This window comes from Mytilus trossulus, chromosome 4 (assembly GCF_036588685.1).
Source record: "Mytilus trossulus isolate FHL-02 chromosome 4, PNRI_Mtr1.1.1.hap1, whole genome shotgun sequence".
Classification (NCBI taxonomy): domain Eukaryota; kingdom Metazoa; phylum Mollusca; class Bivalvia; order Mytilida; family Mytilidae; genus Mytilus; species Mytilus trossulus.
In genome coordinates, this window is record NC_086376.1 from 41,378,193 (window position 1) to 41,405,376 (window position 27,184).

General features: G+C 30.7%; 1 protein-coding gene across 2 annotated transcripts in view; it reads right to left on the reverse strand.

Moving 5' to 3' along the window:
* The window catches only part of LOC134715305 (small conductance calcium-activated potassium channel protein 2-like), a 113,889-nt gene extending 109,565 nt beyond the window's left edge, over window positions 1-4,324 (reverse strand). For both annotated transcript variants that reach the window (XM_063577419.1, XM_063577418.1), the window contains exon 1: window positions 4,239-4,324. The gene's annotated coding sequence lies outside the window, so the exon portion shown is untranslated. The remainder of the gene's footprint in view (window positions 1-4,238) is intronic.
* Between the last annotated feature and the right edge of the window lie 22,860 nt (window positions 4,325-27,184).

The window sequence follows — 27,184 nt, forward strand, 5'->3', positions numbered from 1 at the left end:
ATAGTCTGTGTTTTTATCTAATGTTATAGTATTTATATCAGTCATTGTGTGTCAGTAATGATTATGCATTATATCGATGTTGTCTTGATTATTATCTGCTTTTACATGTTCACATATAACACATGTTCATACAGTAAATGTAACCAAGGCATTTCAATCATTAAACCCCAAATAATACTTTACAATCAAAAGAAGTATTTAACACTGTGATTTGATCATTTCATTTCCATGTTTCGAAATATGTGTATGTAATGTTTGTTCCCTATTTTTACAATTCATGTTTTTGTCTTATTGCCTTCGACCCGTTAATTTTCAGGTGTTCAGTCTATGTGTATTAAATTTCCTGTTTTTGTATTTTCTGAATAGTTTAATGTTTGGTCGTTCTCTTTATCATTTTTTTATATTTCTTGTTCTTGTTCTTGATTTATATGTCGCTTCGGAACTGTTTAGTTTGTACTTTTTCCACTGAAAGTGTCCTTTAAATGTATATGGGACTACTTTATTCTTGGCAGTCTCCTACAAATAACTGTTAAATGTATATGAATATGGCCACTGTTATATTATAACAAATAACTGTTAAATGGCTTTTGAACTTTCTGTTATGATGCATGTTTACTTTCTATTGTTACATAAAACAAAATATCATGCTAAAACAAAAAACAACCGCTCTGTTTAGTCTTTGGAGTGCTTACATCATTTGAATCACCATCCTACTGTTTGGTTTCAGGTGTATTTGACTAATTTTATTACAGGAATAAGTGTCATGTGTAGCAAAACTAATTTCTAAAATTACACTAAAGAGAATTATGGATTTAAAGTCATAAAGAGGAAGCCGCAGAATGAAAAGTATCTATTTATGGAGTCCGTTGCTGATTACAAGAAATTGTTGCTATGACAAATTATGATATTTGCCTGATGTTGTCTTCATCAATATTTATTTAAAGCGATTTATATAACGATGGCTGCTAATAGGTTTGTCAAAGTATAACCATCCTTTTTCCTATAATTTTATTAAAAGTTGCTACTCGAAATCACAGCACAATGATTCAATGAAGCTGGGGATGGCTTCACAATGCATCGGCTATGCTAAATCAGACATACTTGATGCCTAACTGCAGTTCCAACTAATAAAATTTAAAAATTGGCGAAATCATAAAAGGAAAAACATTTTTAAATTGTCTACATAATTCTTTATACTTACTTTCTTCTATTCGCATTATTAGAAAAATGAGAATAAGCAAATTATTTCAGGTTAGTTTCTTTCATTTTGATTTGCAGTAAAAACAAAAAAAAGAAGTTTCTAGAAATACTACTGCATTCTTTTCTATGATACTAAACTGGCTTTTATTAACAGTTTTATCCACTTATTGCAGATTTTAATATTATAACGTCAGGTAGAAGAACTGCGTAGGTATTTTGCATCTTATTCATTGTGCAGAGACTTATATAAATTGTCGTTTTGACATTTAATGACGAATGTAAAATATCACAGATGTCCCATAGGTATGCCCATTTAATAATAGGTGTACACTATTGATTTCTATTAGAAAATAGATCACACAAGAACCAAGTTTATATAAATTAGAGGTGATATGTTAAATTCTACTTCTGCATGTGACTCCGTTTTACGTAGAGATGTACATAAGGAGATATAATCCAAATGCGTGTATATATAGAACATGCAATTATAATATAAACACCATATTGAGGGGTATGTAGCAAGAAAAGATATTATTCCCTATCAAACAGGCCCCAATTTTCATTTGGCGTTCCGAATTTCCACCCCGTAATTTGGTTCGACCAAGATTGATTTGATATCAAGAGTACCAGATGATAGATCATACAAATTCCACCAAGAAGCTTTTTAGTTGGACAATACTTGCGGGTTCATTTTGCAGCTGAATCGTAACAAAAAAACAAACATTAATCATTCATAGCAAAATGAAATATATTCCCTACAACTGAGGTTAATTTACACCATGTATGAACTATTATATCAAGAACCAATTCAAAAGTTACTTAATTGTTCATCGACGAAGCAATAAATGAGATTTATTTTGTTTATCTTGAGTACGTATATTTTTAATATATGACGAAAAATTAGATAAAAATGGAATCATATATAACTACATGTAGTTGAAATTTAAAATGAGAATGAAATGAAAGAAAAGGAAAACATGAAATGTTGAAACACGTGTAATGAGCAAAAATAATAATTCGAATCAGCCAGTCAGGAATTAATGCCAAAAGTTCATGTACTAATACTATCTATCTTATATAGAAAATAGTAAAATTATGAAAATACCGAACTCGAATGAAAGTTAAAAACTAAAAAGCAAATGACAAAAACGAACGATCAACACACAAACGTAAGGGAAAACAACTGTCGTATTCCTGGCTTGTTACATGTTTTCCTCTAGTTTTGTAGGTATCTAACTCTTACTTTTATAACAGTTGTTTAGAATCAAGAATATTGACAACAATGAGTGAGCAAAACAAAAACAAAATTTCGCAAAAAACATCAAAAAGTGGGGCTCAGTAGTCAACATTGTGATATAATCTTAATCACTATAAAAAAAATAACTATTTCAACAAAGAACAACAAAATGGCATAATAATCTGAGCGTCACTGATGAGTCTTATGTAGAAGAAACGCGCGTCTGGCGTATCAAATTAGAATCCTGGTACCTTTGATAACTAATAACACTCGTGGCCGTGGTGGATTGGCTTTATAATTTCAAGCCCCAATGCAATGAGTAAAACAAAATACAAATTACAATATCGATCATCATTTTAGTCTGATCTGTTTTTTTTGGTAATAACCGCTTCGATACTCTGAAGAGTATTGCATATGCTATTCGAAAATGATTTACTAAAATATACTGAAGACAATACTAAACATTGCAAAAACAAAACAAAAAATGAAATGCATTGCATTTTTGAAATTATGATTTTAAGAATTTTTTTTATTATACATGTTGAAAATTCAATCCTATTCTTTCATGCAAAAACGTGATAAGAGATGGACGTACGATTTTCCAAATACAATATATAATGCGTATAGTTTTGCTTCAAACCTTTCACACTAATGTCTGTTACTATTGATCTAATTGGACTTTCAATATTGGACTGATAATATTTGAAACCGCCATGAACCTGCTAAAGCTAGATTTGAGATATTTATCAAAACGCCAAGAAACTTTACAGTGTAATATGAGGTATCCATTCAGGTAAGAAATGGCAAAATGAACAGGTAACATGTATTTCAACTTGTTCAATAAATCATGTAGAGATTTGTCATAAACCAGAAAACAGAATTTGGAAACTATCATATCCAGTTACTAGGGAAAGACAGAAAACAGATTACCAAACTTAAGCTAGAACTTGATAGTCTTGATTTAACCGAGTAAATGGTATCAAATAGCAGAAAATAATTTACAATCTTATCATGGAATTGGAGATTAATATCATACTGGTTTCTTTAATAATCACATTGTAAAATTAAGACAAAAGTATATACAAAGGTGTTATTGGAATCAACCTATTTACAAAGTATCATTTTGCAAGTCAAATAAATTACTACCATTTCTTTGCAAATATATCCATTTCAAAACATATTGATTGATTGTAGCTTGTCGGATGTCCAGTATTTAACATATGCATATCAAGCAATTACAGTGAGTTGGCATTATAGTCCAGTATGGTAATCTCAGTTTTAATTCATATGAGAGTGGAAAGCAGTCCTGTTTATAAATCTACATGAAGGATCTTTTACAATGTTGAAAAGCGCTTCTATTACAGTAAATCAGTTCTATCTACATTATTACATGCGTATTTTAAATGGTTATATACTGGGTTAAACGAGTTTATTATATTGTTGTAATGAATTTCATTGATTTCTCAGTGAAAAAAACCCACTAAAATCAAGAAAAATATTCAACTTGTGAACGAACAAAACTGATAGTATACTCATGCACTATGCGCATTCGTCGATAAATGTGTTGTTCGGTAACTCGTTGAATATTTTTTCTTCATTTAAATCCTTTAATTAGTTATTTTGAACATTTAAGTTGTATATCTGCTGAAATTGACTTATCTTTTTTATTCGCATGTACACAGTTAACAGAACAATCCGTTCTTTGGTCAGATAACCATTATTTCATAGTACTAATCCTTGTAAGATAAAAACAAATCTACTTGCAACAAAATTAGTATGACTAAAAAATAGGATTTCTTACCTTTATATTTACTGCGAACATGTTACTCCTTTGTCATGTTATCATACAGACAGATAACAGATAGGTAAAATCATTGTACGTTCATTATCCACACTTTATTATTAATTATCTACGTTTTAATAAAAATGATCAATATGTAACATTAATGAGAAGAGAAATATAATTCTCAGTAATTACTATTCAACAGTATAAATATTAACATGAAACAGTTATTTCAGTACTAAAACAAGAAATCAATTGCTACCAACCAATAGATAACTAGTAGACGTTAATATACTTGCAAGAATACTGTCATACCCTAAATTTCTTAGAAGTACCCTATCAGATTATCTCGCATATTGATTAATCTTTACATTTAGAAATAAAAATGCTAAAGTATGAGTAGTACCATCCAAGATGATTTATTGGTTTTATGTCCCTTTGAATTGTGATTTTAATCGAATTGTTTCTCTTAGTTAGCTGAATGAACATTTCTCCCAAGAGTCTTGAGCATCACTTGTTGCATAATTTTAGATGTATGTAATAATACAATCGTTATCCTGAACTAATGTGATAAAATACTGAAGTGAATCTTGTACATGTATGTTACACTTTTTTATATTTTCTATTTATCATATTGTTTTTATAACGTTATTATTGTTAGCACAGGCTCAGCATTTTGAAAAGACTTTCGATTCCCTGGACGTTCACATAATTAGAAAAAAAGGAGTGTACCTCCTACAACTTGTACAATATGCAATCTTTTAAGTTATCTGCAAAAATGAATTGACCATAACATATTCGGTTATGCTGTTGTCAGCTAGAGTTAACATGAGTCTGGAGTCTGCATGGGCATGACTGTGTATATAAAACTCACAACATTTGAACCAATGATTTATAATAATGATACTCTGTATGTACCAAAGTCTTACAACTACAGGCATACTACATATGATCTACACACAGTATACATAGAAAGCAGAAGGTAGTTTTAAACTTATTACAACATGGAAGATATTTGTGCACGAAAAACATGTGTACCCAAATTACATTATTCTCTTAAATCTATATAATAAGATCTAAGACTTTGTTAAGTGGGACACTTTAAGACGAAATGCATCTCATCTTTAATGTCAATTTGATTAAGTTAGGCCATTTAAGTTGATATTTTAGTGTAAGTCTTTCTATGTTGTGATGTTACACTATTTAGATAAAGGTGCAGGTTTGGTACCATTAAAAGGTCTAAACCCGCTGCAAATGTTTGCACCTGTAAGTCAGTTATCTGATGTTCAGCAGTTGTCGTTTGTTGCGTTGATGTGGTAAATGAGTCTTTCTGAAGGTCGTACTTTAACCTATAATGGTTAACTTTTTAAATTGTTATTTGGATGGAGAGTTGTCTCATTGGCACTCACACCACATCTTCCTATATCTACTTTCTGGTTTATCGGGGTTTTTTTTCAAATAGATTAAACCGTTGGTTTTCCCGTTTACACTAGTAATTTTTTGGGGACCTTTATAAATTGCTGTTAGGTATCAGCCAAGGCTCTGTGTTGAAGACCGTGCTTTGACCTGTAATAGTTTACTTTTATAAATTGTGAATTAGATAGAGAGTTGTCTCATTTGCATTCATACTACATTTTCTGAAATCAACAAGATGTACCACATATCACCAAAACCTATACTGAGACACTCATTTTTAATAAAAAAAAAATTAAAAAAAATACAACTCATTTGTCTTATTACTTGGACATTTTTGTATATTCATAGCCTTAAGTTGAAAAAGACGAACTGACAATATTAAAATAAAATATACACGAAAACACAGACAAGGGTAGGTTCTGTTTTTTTATATTATTCTGACCACTAATACAGATCATGACCAAAAAGAAACCTACTAATGTGTACTCTAGAAATGCATTGATTTATTCACATAGCAATTTGAAGTTTTGCGGATTAAAATAATTAATACGATTGGTTCTTCATACATAATACATTATTTAAATTACAATATTCAAATTGATGTGTTTTTATTGTTCTGATTTCTAAGGCATTTCTTTCTGAAATTTTTATTCCAGCTGGTTTCTAACTATCTAGAGAATAAATCCACTATTTTATAATAAACATTACATGTTTATAGCAATCATTTCTATTTGATTAAATTTTGTTTTTGAATCCCAGCAGTGCTTTTCCATGTGTTCATGTGGAAAATATACTATAATTACAATTCCATGCTTTACAAATATTATTACAGACTGAAAGTGAATCGTTTATTTCGAACTACTGTGGAAAAAATAATGGGTTCGTGATTTCTAACCGCAGTAGATTAAAGATGTTAAAATAAATAAAAGCTTTGAATCATATATACTAGTATTCATAATAGAAAAAAATATGAATGTTCATACGTCTTGATTTTTTTTATTATTCAAGCTCAAGCTGATCTTCCGAAAAACTAAGGATTTTCTACAAACGGAATAGAAGAAAGACGAAAGATACCAAAGGGACAGTCAAACTCATAAATCTAAAATAAACTGACAACGACATGGCTAAAAATGAAAAAGACAAAGACAAATAGACAAACAATTGTACACATTACACAACATAGAAAACTAACGAATAAACAACACTAGGGGTGATCTCAGGTGTTCCGGAGGGGAGGCAGATCCTGCTCTACCAGATTAAATATGCTGTATTGGACAAAACCGTTCGGAATGTTAGGTCCTCAATGATCTTCCAGTTTGTTCATTGTTTGGCCTTTGTAACTTTTTAATTTACACGTCACTGATGAAACTTTCGTAGACAAAACGTGCATTTGGCGTTCAAAATTGTAATGATATATATTATGAGTTTATTCAGATAGTTAGTAACATTTGTTGTTAAAAAAACCAGACTTAAAGTATAGTTGACGTTACTTATGTTGGCCAGTCATTCAACGCTTAGTTTGAAAGTCAACAGTCGATTCAGTAAAAATACTCAATAAAGATACGGCTTTTTAACGGTAATTTACTAAAGGATTAAACCATTAATTACTTAACTAAATTATCAACAGTACCAATAGAATTTGAAAATTGACTGTCTTTTTAACAATAGGTAAAAGATAATTCAACTCCAAGAAAAATTTTAAACGGAAAGTTCCTTAGCATATAGCAAATCAACACATTAGCTCAAACACACAAAACGGAATGGATTAGAACTGTCATATTCCTGACTTTGTACAAAATTACACAAATAAAATGTTCAGTGAAATACCCTATACCTGGGTGAAAGTTCATTCGATTGACGTAATGAGATGTATGAATATAACTATGTGCGATCAGAATGTGATGTTCAATTCACAAATAAGATATAGTGCAACGCAGTTTGGCCGTAAAATATTTTTGCAACATCTATTGAAAGGGTGTGTAGTAAAAATAGGTTCAGTTCAAAAGTTTGTATCTACCAAACAAGCTCTCTTACTCCAATTGAAGTTATATTTTCTGCCGTTTATTTGAGTTGACATACAATACAAAATCTAGATATAGTTTTTTTTCTTTGATATTCCCTCGTCCCAATTACACCGTAATGAAATATAGTCGTTATTTAATATGAGGCGAGCACTAAATCCATGATGCAATCACGAACTGCAATAGTATTTTCGCTAAAATGTCATATCGAATCACTAAAATGTCTTCTTCCGATAGGTGTATAGTGACACAAACTACATTCGTCAGTTAGTGAGACATATTTTGAAGAGGTATTAATTTCAATGTTGAATGAATTACTATAAAGCCATGTCCGATTCAAAAGAGACTTAAGTCAGACTCCCAAATTGACAGCTCACCCCGATTCCTGTACGTTAAAAAACAGAACTGCACCTATGTAATATTTTTCTTTTTATGCTCCCTGTATAGGCATTATGTTTTTCGATATGTGCGTACGTTCGTTCATCCGTCCGTTCATTCGTTCGTCTGTCCCGTTTCAGATTAGAATTTCTCGTTATCATTTTGGGGCAATATACTTAAAACTTAATACACATGTTCCCTAGGACATGATCTTTCTTATGTTTTACGTAAAAAGAGTTTCATCCTAATATCACAGTCCACTGAACATAAAAAATGAAAGTGCGAGTAGGGCATCAGAGTTCTTTGGATACATTATTGATTCAACTTGAAATAACCAAGCAAAGGATAGACTTAATAATAAAGCAAAAACAACTTCATAATGTCCAATGCGTACGAAGTGCGTTTCTTGATTTAAGAGGAAATATTTGAAATCAAAGACTGTAAAAGAATCGAGGCAGTACACTTATTTTAAATGAGTTTAGCAGCAAACGGGTGTTGGTATCACGCTTCCTTTAGTTGTAACTTATAATGTAATTTTATTCTTTTCATGTGATGTAATACTTTCATAAAATGTGTATTGAAAAATAGACCGCCGACTCAACTGCAAGTTAAATTGATTATCTTGAATAGGTCTGCAACGTCATCGCACATTATTGTACATGTTGTGGATTCCATTCTGAATTCAAACTTTGTGGTGCAAAAACGAAATGAAAAATAAAACAAAATGGATTCATTTACGTTTTAGAAAAAACACGTCAAGCTATTTATGATTCATTCGTTTGATGTTTCATAATCACAATCGACACGATGATAATAATCTCTTGAAAGTGCAGTTTTATAGATTTTATGTAACAACGTACATGTCAACCACTACTTGGATACATCATGCCGACTCCAGACCGGGAACGTTTTTTCTTTTATTTTCTCTTCCTTATTTCTGTATAATAATTGAGAATGATAAGCACGATTATTTTTTTATATTTATATGAACAACCGGATGTGGGTATCATGATTCTCCGAGCTGTATAACAGGTATTATAAATCTACTCACATTATCCAAGACGTCCTTGTGATAATAGATTATACTTTCTCACTAAAGAGTTCTTCTTGTATGTATACCTTAAGGCGGAACTTTATAATGTTTGTTGTGTTAAATTTTGCTTTACTCTATTAAAAAATCTGTCGTCAGTTGCCAAAGTTCAAATAATCCAGTAAACTAGTAAAAACACACAATGTTTTGTTTTCAGGTTTATTTTTTAATAAGTTTATAACTATTTCTCTTGGATTTGTATTACTAATTTTTTAAACGGTTTGAAATATTGCTTAGTCATATATAGTGTGTTAACCTGCATACTTCAATCCTAACCGATTGAGTCTTCATTAATCTAATATTTCATTCAAAATGTTATATAGCAAACGAGAGTTTTAAAAATATAGTATTATGAATTACCCCGGCCACCCAACCACCATCCCACTCCAAAAGCAGGAAAGGCCCAAGAACTCTGTCTCATGATTTGTTTCTATAATATTGAAATAAAATCATATACGAAAACCTTTAAAATAGAAGTTATCAATAACAGTTATTGTTAATGAACAACGCCTTAAGTTTCATTTTACATTAAACAATCATTTGTTAACACTGTTAAATTAGAAATTATAGAGGTGGAGTATAACATTGTCGCTAATACTCCAACATCTATAATAACAAATGTTTATAAAAGAGGTATAATGCAAATAATCAATATCCATTTTCCTGGCTAGTTTTCGACACTCTTCTTTAACAATTCACCTTGGATCAATTCCACACCTTTTAATAGCATTCATGGTTGAACAAGATAAACCGGTGCCTAAACTTTCATGCGAATGGAAGTAATATTAGTTCAAATGTGAAAATGTATTCTTATTTATATTTGTATCTTTCATTTAATGTCCTACATATTACTGGACGTGACTGTTAATTGATATATCCAGTAAGACTTTATCCCGTCTAGTAAGGTATTTTGTAAGAGCTCTTGTGAGAGCAGAAGGTCAAGCGACAAGCTTAGCACAACAATCAATCAATCAATCAAAAACCAAATATTTATTGATCCTTAATTTCTGAATGAGTCCCCTCGATTGGGTAGAATGTTTCGAGTGAAAAAAGATAACGATATTTAACACTTTTCGATAACTAAGCATATGTGTAGACAAATTAATTAGAATATAAATAAATTCATAATATGATTATTCTCAATCCTTATTCAATAGCAGTTTTAATTCTTTATATTCATAACAAAAATCACTTTTTGAACATTTTAAGTTTTATGTTCACTTAAACAACAAGAACTATCAACTGTATGTAGTTAAAACCTGGATTTTAAAAACAATTAAACATTGATCGTTATCAATGGAAACGTAGTGGAGGTAAGTTTACGTGTTGAGATCACAAACACTACCCCGACTTTAGCTTAATGTGCTTATAGTTGTTTAAATCACAATGCCGTTTGTACCAATTAATGGAAGTCCGGCACCAACAATTCCCGTATTGTAGAGAAGGGACATGGTTTGTTTCGTGGACACCTGTCACATTCCTTTAATAAAACAAAAACAAAATAATATTTTTCGAATTATAGAAAGTTTTTTTATATCAATGATGAAGTAATATTGTTTTCAATAATTTTCAATGGAAACATACTATTTTGCTTACGTTCGTTATCAAAGAAGCACCCTCTTCCCGAGCATACAATAACAACAGATTGATGGTTGTTGCATTACGTCCTTGCTACCATACATTAAGATAACTCTGATACAGCCTTTGGTATTTCTCCCTACCGGATGTATCAATATCCCTCCCTACCGGATGTACAAATATCCCTCCCTACCGTATGTATTGTCCTTACTTCCTACAGGATGTGTCTATATCCCTTCCAACTTTTCCCAACTAGATATACATTATCTATAAGGTTGGATTACAGATAATTCGTGCACCGAAACATTTTATAAACCGTCTTTTACAAATTTGAAAGAACAATGCTAAATTATTTAATCTTAAACATTGCGAGAATTTGGAATGAAGTTAAATCTTGAACAGTGTGTCTTTAATATTAGTTATAACGGTTTGGTGAACGAGTCTACGAAATATTGATGGTGAAAACATCTTATACAACATTATGTTTAAACTTGATAGACTGAGTTTTTGTCACTGGTCGTTGAGCAACCAACAATTAAAAAATAAATGGTCTAAAGAAAACTTTTTTGTTGAATAAACTGAATGTGAAATTTTTCCCTTTGTAGTACGGGTTATTTCAAAATTTATCATAATTAGTTCAATAGTTCGAGATTGTGGTATAATATAAGACGACATCTACAAAGATTCGAGCAAAATGTTTTAAAAAAAAAAGAAAAAAAAACGCATGATGATAGAATATAATGTGGACTAATAAATACTCAAATATCTATTTCATCTGCCATAAAAATGGTTACAAATTGGAGTTATTATCACTCATTTATGATAGAAATGGAATAGAAATAACAGTTATTGAAGTATTGAAGCTGAATTAGCTATCCATATAAATGATTACTGTCTCTAAGGAGGTTTTTCAATAAGTCCTTACGTAAAACTTAAATGTACGCCGCGTTTGCAAGAGGGACATAAAAAGCTTCTCTTTCAGTGCATAATTTGTTTTTCCTACTTTAAAAATAATTCATTTACTTTTAACTATATATTTCTTAGGAAAATATTTCTATTTTAACAGAATATAAGAAATAAGATGAAAAAGCTCCCCAAAACACTAAGTATTGCTTGTTCTGACAACTCATATTTTTGATAAAGTCCTATTTCAAGTTTTTTTTTTTATAAATATGTTTTGGAGACTCAATCCCCTCAGAATATTTAATTGTTTGCAATATTTTTGTTAAATAGCAAGAAAAATTAACACATAAGAGTACTCACAAGGTCAGAGGTGCAATTATATCTTCCCATTTTAAGTGTAATACCACCATTGATTTCCCCCGAACTGTCTTTGTTAAATTTGAACTTTTCAAACAAATGTGCAAAATTAACCTTTGTTTCAAATAAAGAAATACTTGGCAAGAGTAAAGTTTTCTCCTGTCTCCTGACCACATCTATAAAACAAATTTCACTTAACATTTAATTGCATATAAGAAAATAACCATCACTGGAGTTAACCCCTTTATTCAACCTGTGTACAAGCTTTAATAGCCATGTAACCTCACGTTTCTAAAGTACTCTATAGGAACCCTAAATAAAAAAAATAATGGTGCTTTGAAATACCAGAAATGTTTGTTTATGACCCAGAAATGTTTTAATGCAATGAAATAAAGAATGAATTACCTACAATTGTCAAACTCAAGGGATTATTTTTTCGACCTATTTTCGTATGCAACCAGATGTGACTTGCTTATGATGTGATGGTATTACACATAGAAAGTAATACAAAAACATAGTGGTATCTTACAAAGGTAAATAAAATGAACTTTCCAATGTTTATTCCAACATTTTTAATGCTACAACTTAATTACGAGATATATCCTTTTCTTCTGTTTTCGAATGCAATGAAAAGGGAAATAAAATGGCTTGTTCACAATGAATTCATAAAAATAAGTACTTTTACTAAATTAACTAGATTTAATCCGGCATTTTCTACATAGATTAATACCTTTACCAAGTCAGGAATATCACCCTTGTTTTCCATACGTTCGATGTGTTTGAGATTAGATTTTGCCATATGATAAGTGACTTTCTGATTAGATTTTTTTCTTGAATGTCGGTATTTTTTGTTATTTTACTTTTTAAAAGACACACGTTGTTTAATGAGCTTCAGCACGAAAACACTTGAAATTAAAAGGCAAAGACATTAACCTAAATAAACCTTTTACCTCTGCCTTAATTGAACAGATTTCGTAGACGTGGGAGGTTAAGCTAGCTATTAAACGAGATAAAGCCAAACATTTTCTTTTGAAAATTCCTTTTCTAAGTTAGGAATATTTCCAATTTTTGCAAACGTTGATATAGTCGAAATTTTTTTGTTTGATTTTATGAACTTCCACTGTTTCAGTTTACCTTGAAGTTTACCTTGAAGTTCGATAGGTTTTTTTTATACTTTTATTCCAAAATGAAACTACTAGACACTTTTTACAGATTAACATTGAATGCAAGAACTTGGAAGCACCAAAGCATATGTGTAAGTCAAGACTCAAAAAGTTGAGTTGAAGACATAATCTTTGAGGTCTGGAACTGGCATGTCGTCTCTTTATTAATTTGTGTATCATTGTCATTTTGTTCAGTTTCTTTAATTACCTATTCGGATATCGGACTCGGACTTGTTTTAAACTGCGTTTTACTGTGCGTATTGCTTTGTGTTTGTTCATTCTATATTGGCTAGAAGTAAGGGGGGATAAAATCTCAAAAACGTATTTAACCCAGCCAGTTTTTTGCACCTGTCCAAAGTCAGAAGCCTCTGGCCTTCGTTAGTCTTGTATGATTTTTAATTTTAGTTCATTTACATATTTTGGAGTTTGGTATGACGTACATTATCACGGAACTAGTACATACGTACACATTGTTGTGCTGGGCCAGCTGGAGCAAGCCTCAAGGTGCGAGTTTTCACGATGTATAAGAGACCTATTGGTGCCCTTCGGCTGTTTTCTCCTCTTTGGTCGGGTTGTTGTCCTTTTGACATAATCCCAATTTAACATCTCAATGTCAAGTACTAGTATCTTTCAGACTAATATCCTGTATAAATCTAAAGGAAAGATTTATAATGCTATAAAGTTAGATTTCTGATCTTAGGGACCTTAACCTTCTTCGTTCAAATTTGTATTGGGTTTTTTTATGATCATATATTCTATACGAGTAACAAAAACGTTACCGACAATAGCAAATACATATGGTTTCTTTATATCATAGCAAGATTATAAGAATATGGTTTCTTTATATCATAGCAAGATTATAAGAATAACTTGATATATTTATATATAATTCTTTTTTGTTATTTACGACAATATGGCCCATGAGGTTATGGTCTACCAGTCAAATAATTTTACAACATGTAATAGTTATCAAAGGTACCAGGATTATAATTTAGTACGCCAGACGCGCGTTTCGTCTACATAAGACTCATCAGTGACGCTCATATCAAAATATGTACAAACAAGTACAAAGTTGAAAGCATTGACTGGATCTAAAATTCCAAAAAGTGGTGCCAAATACGGGTAAGGTAATCTATGCCTGGGATAAGAAAATCCTTAGTTTTTAAAAGAAAATATTCATGTCAACACGTAGACGCTTAAGTGTTGACTACTGGGCTGGTGATACCCTCGGAAACGAAACGTCCACCAGCAGTGGCATCGACCCAGTAGTGTAAATAGTTACCAAAGATACAAGGATTATAATTTAGTACGCCAGACGCGAATTTCGTCCACTTAAGACTCATCAGTGACGCTCATATCAACATATTTATAGACTAAAACAAGTACAAAGTTGAAGAGCATTGAGGATCCAAACTTCCTACAACATAATGTTTTCGATAGGTGTGAAACAATATATTAAGGAAAATCAGTTATCCCTTTTTACCAAAAATGTGTTTCTGGATTACTTTTAATTTTTAATTATTTTGATATATTTTTTGAGACGACCGTTAATTGCCGGTTTCAAATCCCATAAATCAAATACGAAGATACAAATCATGGTTAAAAAAATGGAATCGCATTTACTCCAAATATACTTATCATTGATACCAGGTTAAAACCTTTGTATGCAAGGAAGTGCGTGTCCTCTACAAAAAATACTTTAGTTAGGCTCGAATGAATAAAGTTTAAATTTCAGATAAAGTATGACGTTGAAGAGCATACATAACCCAATATCGTAAAAGAAAATGCCGACTACATCTACGGTAATCTATACCTTAGTAAGAATATCCTTCAAATTAGCGAGACCTGATATGAAGAATATCCTTACTTAGATTACTAAATTCTAGATGTATGTACTACTTTTTTATCCTCTTTTCTTTGTTTTATAGACTTGTCTTGTTACTCCTTAACCATCTACCAATCTACATCTAGTTTCCCTTTACAATCATTTCATGAAAAAATCTTTTGATTTCACATTGTCAGTAATGCAAAAAACGCAATAATGAGCTTGATAAAAAAGTATCCGCGGGGAAGTTTAATTCCAATAGCCGGTTGATGGTTACCGCAATTTCTAATTTAACACAAGACCAAATTTACTTCTCAAATTTCTACTTTCTCAAGCAAAGTACCACTATAAACTTAATGATTCGAAATTGAAGAACTCCTCTGAAAAAAGAACTTTCTACAGGGAAGTTGTTAAAGCAAGATAATTAAACCGTATCCATGACAAGGATGTATAAAAACTTGTTGAAATATTATTTCGCAAAGTGTTCTTTTTGATTAGAGAGAAAGCTTTATAAGCATGAATAACACATCGAGAGAACGTTATATCTTTAAAGAAAACCCTAATTACTATATACTGAAGCTACTTTTAATTTAACGTTACGAGTTTCCTGATGAACACATTAACTGATGGCATTTTTTTCTTATCAAAATCTATTTAAGGCATATATGAATTTGAAAAAATTTCACGAGCACGTTTTGATTATTTGATTGGCATCAAAACATCACTACAATGCTTTTATATTTCCTTGTTCTTTTCTTTTTTTACTGTTTAAACTTATTGTTGTCAAGTACTGCTTACAAAATGCCTTGCTTGGTCAATTCTCATTATTATTGTTACGTTGTGTAACTACTGATTAGATGACTCAACAACTAACTACTTATGATAAAAGAAACTAAACCAACGCTGTACAGTCAGTACCAAAGTCAGCATCAACATACACTTCAAAACCCATTATGAATGGGAGTGTTAAATCGTCTGACGTCAAAGGAACTGTATTTTGCGTTAGGCATTGGACCGTAATTTCACCGTCTCATTACATTATTTCTGATCACACTGTTCGTAATTATGACTACTACGTCAGCGACTCGTCGACCAGTATATTTGTGAAGTGCAGTATTGTCCATCAACATAAAAAAGAAACAAAAAACAACCATAGTACAACCAAAATGGCTACCAGCTTGATTATTTTCTATAACAGCAAAACTATAAAAGGCTTACACAAAGCCATCACGGCACCAAGACGGCCGTTTTGTGTTTAAAGCTACTAGTCAATGTCGTTAATAAAGCCAGCATCAAAAGGGGGAGATATTAACTGCAACAATTTACGCTACAAATCATAATTCAAGTTCACCTACAGTAATTTTCACATCAACATTTAGTATAATAGATTAAGGATACCTTCATTTATTGAACCTCTTGATTTTGGTTTGCTTCGTTTAAAATTGAATGCGCCAAAACGCATTGTCACATTATAGAATAACTAAGTAGGCAATTTTACAATAAGCTGTTGCCATGTGAAGCATGATTATATAGATTGAGTATAAGTATATATGAGACAACTCTCCAACCAAGTCACAATTTATAATGGTAAACCATTATAGGTCAAAGTATATTCTTCAACACGGAGCCCGGGTTCACACCAAACAGTTATCTATAAAGGGCCCACAAAAAACTAGTGTTAAACTAGTCAAACGGGAAAACCAGCGGTCTAATGCATAAACAAGGGGATAAGAGACACTTATGAACAACACCAACATCAAATGAACATCAGATTCCTGACTTAGGACATGTGCAAACAAATGCAGCGGTTTTAAACGTCTTTTTTAAAGGAACCAATACGTCACCATTATCTGAAACAATAGTGCAATGCTAAAAAACAGGTGCAGTCCACTTTTTTCTACATAAGAAAATGTATGTTCATTTCTACCAAGCCATGAATATGAAGTTGTTCTCCATGCGTTTGATGTGTTTAAGCTTTTGATTCTGCCATTTGGTTATGGACTTTCCTTTTTCAATTTTCTCGGAGTTCAGTATTTCTGTGATTTTACTTTTTATTAAAGCTGGTACATTGACCTATAATGGTTTACTTTTTAAAACTTTTATTTGGATGGAAAGTTGTCTCCTTGGCACTCACATCACATATTCCTATATCTTTATATTTAAAATAGAGAGACGACATATTACATTAAATAAGTGAACATAACATATCAATATATCAATATGTTAATAACTTCAAACACCGAGTATTATGTCTGATATTTAGATATGTTCACAAACTAGTAAAATAACCAGTACTTTGCAATATCAGGTGTTTTGTAAATAGTTTAGTATGGTTAAAAGGGGTTTAAATACCTCCCCAATTTATGTATGGATGGATTCGGAAATCTCAACCCATGTAAAAACTTCCTAGACAAAATGCTGTATCCATATTTATTATATTTTTACATGCATCAAATTGCAATTGAAATATTATTTAGATTAAAGACATGAATCGTTCATAATAATTAGATGAAAAGATAAGTAAATAGTTTTTACTATTCAACAGATGGCATGTATATCGTATGAAACTTAAAGTGCAACGCAAAAAAGACAAAACCTGTGCTGACTATTATACATTTTTGTTCACTGTGTCTGTTGATTAATACGTCAGTAGATTTTATCAACTGCACTACATTACATTTTAAAAAAAATAACTGTTATACTTTGAACAATTATGTTGATTTTGAAGCTCATTTCATTCTGATAAAATGCTTATCTGTATATATTAATATACGGAGATGTGGTATGATTGCCAACTATCCACAAGAGTTCAAATAAAGAAGTGAAAGTAAGCATATAAAGGTAACCGTACGTCCCTCCACGACTTGAAAGGAGAAAAAAACATACTGTATGTTTATCTAATACGTTTTGTTTTTCATACTTAACATGTTATAAAACGTGTAAAATAGTACAGGACAACAATGTGGGTTAGTCTATGTTCTAATATATAATAAAGTAAATGATGTTTAGATAAAAGCTATTATTGGTATTATTATTAATGATTTGTGCTCTGTATCAGTACAAAATTTTACCATGTTGTTAGTAATGTTTAACGCGATATTATTAGCGAGTGTTTATTATCACCAATTATATTGATATTAAATAGTAGTTGTGTGCATGCAAATCATATTCTTTTCAGCTGAGTATTAACTTCCTCAAATTGACTTTTGTTATTCCAATAGTTTGGTACTTGTATAACAAAATAACATTAATATCATACTGGCTTAATGCAAAAGCAAAATGAGTATATTCAATTTGATGTATGCCTTTTTGTGCTTCTTCGTTTACATTTGTTGTTTTTATAGTGTTGCAAGTATGTTTGTTTTGTTCATACTTTAAACGACAAAATTATTTTTATGTCTACCTGTAAGAATTTCAAACGCGCATTTTTATACCAGCAATGAAAACCTTCTTTCCTTTACGGGTAGACTTTATATACATAAATTAAGTGGTACAAGAAAAGCAAAATGAGTATGTTAAATTTGATGTATGCCTTTTTGTGATTCTTCGTTACATTTGTTGTTTTATAGTGATATTAAGATAACACAATATTGACTGCTGTACCCCTATTTTTGACATTTTTACTCTTTGAGTATGTTTGTTTTGTTCATACATCGTTGACAATGTAATGGAATTTGATGCGACTGTCATACAAGTGAGAGGTTTAGCTAGCTATAAAACCAGGTTCAATCCACCATTTTCTACATTAGAAAATGCCTGTACCAAGTCAGGAATATGACAGTTGTTATCCATTCGTTTGATGTGTTTGGACTTTTGATTTTGCCTTTTGATTTTTGATTTTCCTTTTTGAATTTTCCTCGGAGTTCGGTATTTTTGTGTTTTTACTTTTTAATGATATCATCGGAATCTTACAGTTCATCAGCGTCGGTTTAGACTTGTAGTTATGTAAAAGAACAAAATATCTTAAGTAGTTTGATGCTCTTTAATTGCATTCTTAACATTTAGTTCTCTTCGATGGTGTTAGAAATCAATTTTTAAAACATCTGAAAACATAAAACCCATAGAGCTTTAGTCCAAAAACAGCAACGAAAAGGACGACAAAACCAAACTACAAGGACAACATTTAACGTTAAACACTGGACATGTAAGACATAATTATTTTCCCTTCCTTGCTTCTTTACATGAATTTAACTTTTTTCACAAAAAGGTATAGGTGTCGGATTAATCATACGTTTTCTGACATTTAATTTGACGTTGCAGTATTACATCTTTCTTTTTTTTTTTTTAGATCAGAAGTACAATGGAAGATACCATAGCGTCTAAAGACTACCGTAAAACTACATTAACCGAACTGTTATTGATTCTTGGTATTATGATACTTCATGAAGCTATGTTTTCATGTGGTGTATTATACCTATCATATCATTATATTTAACGTTAATCCGATTTAGATGTTATTGTCCGTTTTAAAGTATACATTCATTAGAATAGCTACCCTTTCCTATCGGGGACACCAACATGAGGTGTAACGGGATGGCTTCCAACACAAATTTTAAAATACAGCTATTTTGTTTATGTGATTCTGTATTTTTTACCTTCCAATCACAGTTACTACAGGGTCTTCACAAAGATAATGTTTCGGAGAGCTACTGTATTCATACCTCGTGACCAATGTTTTATTTTGAAGCCACAAAAAGTGCTTTAAGAATTTTCATATATTATTTTGAATGAGTAATATTCAGATCCTTTATATTCAACGCATTTCTGTAAAATAAATTTCAAGTGCAATTCTTAGATTAAGAATAGTTGTGAAAAGTTTCTTTTGTTTTATTTTTTTTATGATTCAGCAAGAATGTCTTCTTCTCTAACATTATTTTTTTCATCGTCTTACTATCAATGTCAATGTTCCTTTAGCGCATGCTTTTCATAAACATGACGCGAGTTAAATCGGTATTTCAATCAGTTTTTGTTATAAAGTTCAGAATGTCGGGACAGGTATCTAATACGGAAGCAAGTTATGCAAGTGTATATTGGCCATAAAAGTTTCATTGGAAGTAGAATTTAAATAGTTGTCATTTCTATTTAACAGTATAAAATATTTATGAAAAATGAAAGTCGAGATATATAGGTATTAAGTAAAATTGAACTTGATTAATACAATCATCAATTATTTACCGTTTTATAATAAAACTTGTGACAAGTATGAGGACAATTCTCTATGGAGAGAACAATGTCACAAATTAATAACTCAAAATCAATCACATTGATCTTCGTAAACAAATAAAGCAAGAGTTAGATACGTTTCCATTATCATAAAACTTAATAGTTATTAGACATCTCAAATAAATATATAGCAACACGTTCAAGTATTAATCTAATATTGTAAATCTTTGTAAATATAATAAAAAATAATATTTCTGATATACTTGTTTCTTATATTTATTCCAAATTTTCTCATATCCCAAAAAAAATGGCTTCTATACATGGCTACGAGCATTACTAAAGATACATTAATTGTATAAATACGAATCTGATGAGGAACAATTGGTACCGTTAATGTTGGTATACAATGTAGTAAATAAAACTCGCAATTTATAATGGAAAACAATATAGATTATTTTACGGTATGAAAGGAGTACTTATTCACTTTTTCTGAACTTTACTATTTATTTCAGAATATTTCAACGTCATCAACATCAAATGTATCGTATTAAAATTGAGAATGAAATGGGGAATATGTAACAGAGACAACAACCCGGTCAAAAGAGCAGAAAACAACCGAGGACCAATGGGTTTTCAACACAGCGAGAAAATACTTAAGAGAATACAAATTGACCCGCTGCTTCCTATGTACATGTATATATATATATATATATTATGGTTGAGGGATATCATGGAAGTAGTTAATATAATACTTCCATAGAAATAGTTATGCACAACTTTTAACACCTACCACATTTTGAAATAGATTGTTTGTAAATATTGATAATAAAACTCTGTTGTGTTTTGGGAATTCAAAATCAAATAAGATAAACGAAAATAGGATGTGTATTATGTATTTCATAATTGGGATATTACACTGAAATATTTATATAGTTACGAATACAAATATCTTCTTGTTTGCATTCATGTGAAGTCCATGTTTTACCATGGGATACCGAAAATTCAAACTAATAAAACAAAACAAAAACGGATCATTAAATTATATGAAAAATATCATTTCGTACTGATGACGTATTCAGCGTCTCAAGAACTTGTTCAGGGATACAAAAGTTCGGCTGAAAAACAAACCAAAACGAACAGGCGAAAATATTTAAAACTCAGCACCCCGCTTAAATAATAGGGTTTACTTTCTGTAATCTAAAATTATTAAATTTAAAAAGAAGGAGACGTGGCACAATGAGACAACTATCCACCTGACACAAAATGATGTAGATGTGAAACAATCAGCAAACCAACAAATAAATGGTTTAATGACGACAAGCTTTTGAAGAAATATAATCAATTGCATACTCAAAACTGAAAATTCGGAAAATATGAACAATCTGTGCCTAGGATATACCAATGTCATACAGTTTCGAGAGAGACAAACGAAAAAATGTTAACATCATGAATGATACTTTAGACAATCCATGGAAGATGCAAACGTATGTCAACTATGAAAAACTAAAATAAAATAATAAGCAACACTCGGTATTAATGGACATATAATCACCAAAGTTAATGGCGGAAAACAATACAAACAAATAAATAGGTTAACAATAAATTGCTACCTTAGATCTAGCAGTTAACTTAATTTGTACAATCTTGGTTAGTTAAGGTTCGTGTAGTGCTAAGACATTTCATGGCAAAAAATAATTCAACCAGAAAAAGGCTTTTAAGAACACATTTTCAAGATTGCATATATTAATGTTCTAAAATGGCTTATTAATACTTAGATCTAATATGTCAAATACATTTTGATATTTCCTATAATTGTTCACTTTACAATTGAAATACAATCAGATTTAGAGATTTATCGTAAAACCGTGTGACATGTTGTGTTGAAACATTTGAATCAACAAGGAAAACTTATACATGCATTGTTTATTTCAAATACTTATTATATGTATACGATTTTACATGTTTCAATTTGTACTGTCACACATGTGTTATAAAGGTGCGCATTATTATCATAATTTCTTGATTAGAAAGCATTGGAATTATTTTCAGATGGGCATTCATACTTATACACAATTACAGAAATAATCGAAACATAAAGTACGATATTGGGAAACAGTAAACAAATATAAATGTATATATATATGTGACATATAGGTCAAGCATTGGCTACCAAATTTGTAATTGGCTTAGATTTATTGAAACTTTTCCACGAGACTCTGTAATAAACAAATTACTTACTTGCATATAAATAATGCCCATACACCGCAGCGTCGATACTGCTGCTACGCACGAGTTGAACATGGATATTACATAAATGCAAAACGTCACTAGTTATCCATTTTACAATTGAATGGTCATTATAAGTGATAATTATAAATTATCACCGATCATCGACCACTGTATATCAAACTCTTAGAATTCACAGGTAGATTGACTTTATTTTTTTTTTATTTATTAGCAATAGTTCACTCACAACAACCAACTAACAGTTATTTTATTGAAGGTCACTGATTATTTATTTTATTTTATTAATTTTTTTTTGGGGGGGGGGAGTGTACAAGAATCGTTCTGCAGGTTAAACGCATTGTGTAATTCGAATACCATCTGATGTTTTATATATCATTTTAATTTTATATTATATAATTCGAAATTGAACAAGTGTAAGTAAGTAAGTAAGTAACTAAGTAAGTAAGTAAGTAATGACTTTATTTAAAGAGGGTGACTCAATTAGCTATCGCTAATCTACCTTGAGGCCCTCATAAAGAACAAACAGTACAAATATTACAAAGCTTACAGTTTCTGACATAAATGCACTATTCATACTAATTATAAACTGTCTGTAGAACAAGAGAAAAATAAATTCATATATATTTATACATAACATATAAATCATTAGAATATTTGAGTATGTTGTTATAAATCATTTATAGTCAAGAAATCTACACATTTTTGTGTTCAGGTTTTCACAACATTTTATTTCATTTAGTAGATTGTTCCAAAGTATAGATTAGCTATATGCAAAAGATTTCTTCATTGAATTTGTGTTCTGTCGTACAACAGCTAAATCATTATTTGCAGATGACCTTAGATTTCTACTATGTAGGATAACAATTGGACAAGAGAGTTCCTTTAAGTAATCAGGTGCTTTATCGTTGAGAATTTTATGAACAAGAATAAGTTTATGATATGAAATTCTAGATTTGAAATTTAAGCACTTTAGCTCTTTAAATAGATTTATACTAGGTGTTAGTATTGGTGCATCAAGTATAATCCTTGCAGCTCTTTTCTGCATCGTAAGAATTTTTTTATATCCATCCTCATAGCAATTTCCCCATATTGAGCAACAAGTGTAATGTGCATCTTACGATGCTTCATTATGAGTACAAATCTCCTTATAAACATGGACGAAAGATACCAAAGGAAAGTCAAACTGATATATCGAAGATAAACTGACAACGATATGGCTAAAAATGAAAAAAAAAGACAAACAGACAAACAATAGTACACATGACACAACATAGAAAACTAAAAAATAAACAACACGAACCCCGCCAAAAACTAGGGATGATCTCAGGTGCTCCGGAAGGGTAAACAGATCCTGCTCCACATGTGGCACCCGTCTTTTCAGTCGTGATATGTTTTGAGGAATCAGTTTAGCTACATCTACCCGAGTACATTCTAAAACCTTTTAGTTAGAACAGACGAGTATTCGTATTACTGCTAAAAAAGATATTGTTTTAGAAAAAAAACCATATAATTTCCTGATTTATGCATCTAGAAATATAACATATTCACTTACCTTTCAGAAAGTCTTGTACAATCTTATTTATTAATCACATAAGTAATTGAAATATTCAGATAAGTCCAATCACAGTACCAAAACAAAAGCCAACAGCAAATGTTAAGATAAAAGATTTCAAATGATGATTGAAATAAATTATCTTTTGATTTTATGGGATAAATAAAAATCCCAATCAACTCGTAATTATTAAATGTTTTGTGTCAGTTAATCATGTAACTGTAAACACTATCTTCATACGGTAAATTATAAAATCTTTACTGAGTTTAACATATGTTACATTTATCAAGTCAGAGATCGATCGAACTTTGTTAACAACTTTCTCGGCAGTTCATTGTATGGTAAAACCATGTGTTGATTGAAGTAGTGCATCTGATTATCATATTCATATATATATATCAATTGATATTGTAGGATTCATGTGAAAAAGTTATGGGGTATTTTTTGTGGCAGAATATTTGGAAATCATAGAAAGGCATTTGTTTAAACTATAAGGACCTGTGCCCAACCCTTCATAATTCTTTACTTAACAAACCAAAACTGTTTAAAACCGTGTCTTATTTGATGTAATTTAAAAAAAAATAGTTTGACTTCTTCAAACAAAATTGTTACTTTAAACGATTTTAGATACATTGTTACATTCCTTTTAATTCAAAAACACATTTTCAGTATGAAATGTCTTTTATAACATATACATGACTAAGCAAATTGCTAAATCTTCTAAGATAAATTCAGGGTAACAAAGTTATGTGTACGTATGAATAAAAGGAGATTTTAGATACACTTCAAAGAGACAGCAACTTAATGAACCAAAATAAAACATAACAATACAGATGAAATAAAGTCTTAAAGAACAGACAGGTGTCTACACAATTTCGTCCTAATTTCTAAACATGTCGATTATAAAGATACTTATTTTGGACATGTTTCTTATTACGTCTGTCTCTTTTGTTCACACATTGTTGTCAATATAATAGAATTGTATACGACTCTGGAACAAGTGAGCGGTTGAGCTAGCTATACAACCAGGTTTCATCCACCATTTTCTACATACGAAAATGCCAGTACCAAGTCAAGGTTTTATTTTACCATTTGGTAAGGGACTTTCCGATTTGTATTTCTCTTGGAGATTAGTATTTTTGTTGGTTTACTTTGAAAAAAGAAAACTGTGTTAAATATATTTCATATAGCGAAATAAAGACGCAAAGGGTATATACGACTCTCGAATAAGTGAGCGGTTTAGCTAGCTATAAAACCAGGTTTCACCATTTTCTATATACGAAAATACCAGTACCAAGACAGTCATTTGAAATCTGTTTTTCATTCGTTTGATGTGTTTAAGCTTTTATTTTGCCATTTGGTAAGGGAGTTTCCGATTTATATTTCTCTTGGAGATAAGTATTTTTGTTGGTTTACTTTGAAAAAATACCTGTGTAAAATATATTTTATATAGCAAAATTAAGACGTAAAGTCTAAAAGAGAGACGAGGGTACCCGACGTCAATCTACTTTGTACAATCCTAAGTGTGTGGCGTTCTAACATGTTTCAGACATGGAATATAAACCGCCATTACTGATTACCTTTTTTTTTTTGCAATTATGTCGTCTGTCTTAATGTTATTTACCATGGTTAACGTAGCCTAACGGTTAACAACTTCAAAATACAATATCAATGGTTATATAAGACAATCTTGGCGTTTAATCTAATGACTTTTGTCTGACAAATCTATATACAACCATTGTTTCATGCTAGTCCATTAAGTGGGGGGAAAATAAAGCTATTTTAGTGATATCATCCTTGTGAAAGAAAACAAGCCTTGTAAATGTTGAATTGTTTCGGATCATATTATTAGAAACAAGATTATAATCGCTAAGAGATGTAACGATTATGATTTAAATGAATAAAAGGAATTATTATTGAACTGATTAAAGCTGAAAATCAAGTTGATTGTAAAAAATATGGCTAATGATTTACCAGACAAATTTTCCTCCTTTCATAGTCTTGTTTTGTCAATAATTGGCTTTTCCGTCACCAAATTGTGTAATAATGATTACTCTATTGCATTACAACTGAAGCGTAAACACAATATGGATAGAATAATAAGCATGATATGTATTTGTCTTGATTAAAATGAAAGGAGGATCAATCATTATGTGAGGAGATGTGGAACCTTTTAAATCGCTAAATTTTCTCCAAACACTGCCACGTTCATTTCGTGACAACCTCTTGTTACTAGTATGATTAAACTCCATTTGCATTCAAATAATTGTATTATTCTACAAACAACTATTGTTTGTATGTTTCTGTATCAAGTGATAAAGATATTATTTGTGAGGTGTATTATTGGTAGAATTACTTTAAACAGAAGGTTTTAATTTACTAAGCTCTTCTAAATACATTTTGCACATTTTAACATAGAACATTTAGAATAGAATTTGCAATTAAAAAATAGAATAATTTAATTAAATTGGCTAATGTATGAATTAGTTGTTAGATGTTTAGTTGCAATATTACATATATATATATATATAAGGACGACTTTATATCTAAATATCTCTCTGTAATATATGTTGTGTGATTGTTGTCTCATTAAAGTTTTATACCATTTTTTTTAAGTTGGGATTTTCAATTGTTTTCATTGTCGTGATCGATTAGGCCTTCCATTGTATTTATTCGAGGACCACTTTTGGGTCTTCTGTAGACAAAACTATAGTTCATTGTACGACTTTAAACAATGAGGTAAACCCATACAGCATAGTCAGCTGTGAAATGCCCCAAAATGAAAAATGTAAAACAATTCAAAATAATGATCGAAAAACAAGTATGATATATGCAGTAACAAACGACAACCTCTGAACTACAGTCCCATTGCTTGAAATAGGCTCATACATTATGTGGCTAGGTTAAACATGTTTAAAGCCGCCAACCCTTCCTTTATCTATGACAGTAGTGTAACAGAACAAAAAAAATAACGAACTTTAAACATCAGTTGAAACGGGCATAACTCATTAAATCGATACAAAGCAGAAATATATCTAAAGACAACACAGAAAGGACGAGAAAGGGTTCTTAAATTAAACATCCCAACAACAAAAGGACAATATAAGTTTTGTACAGGTACAATCACATTCTCAAACCAAATCTAGCATGGTATCTTAAATCGGTTTTTCACAATTGCACACCTGTGAGTCAAGATCGATGGTATTGCTTGTTTGCAATACGAGGATACTTAGTTCAGGTACCAAAACTTACTGCTGACTTGAAATATCAT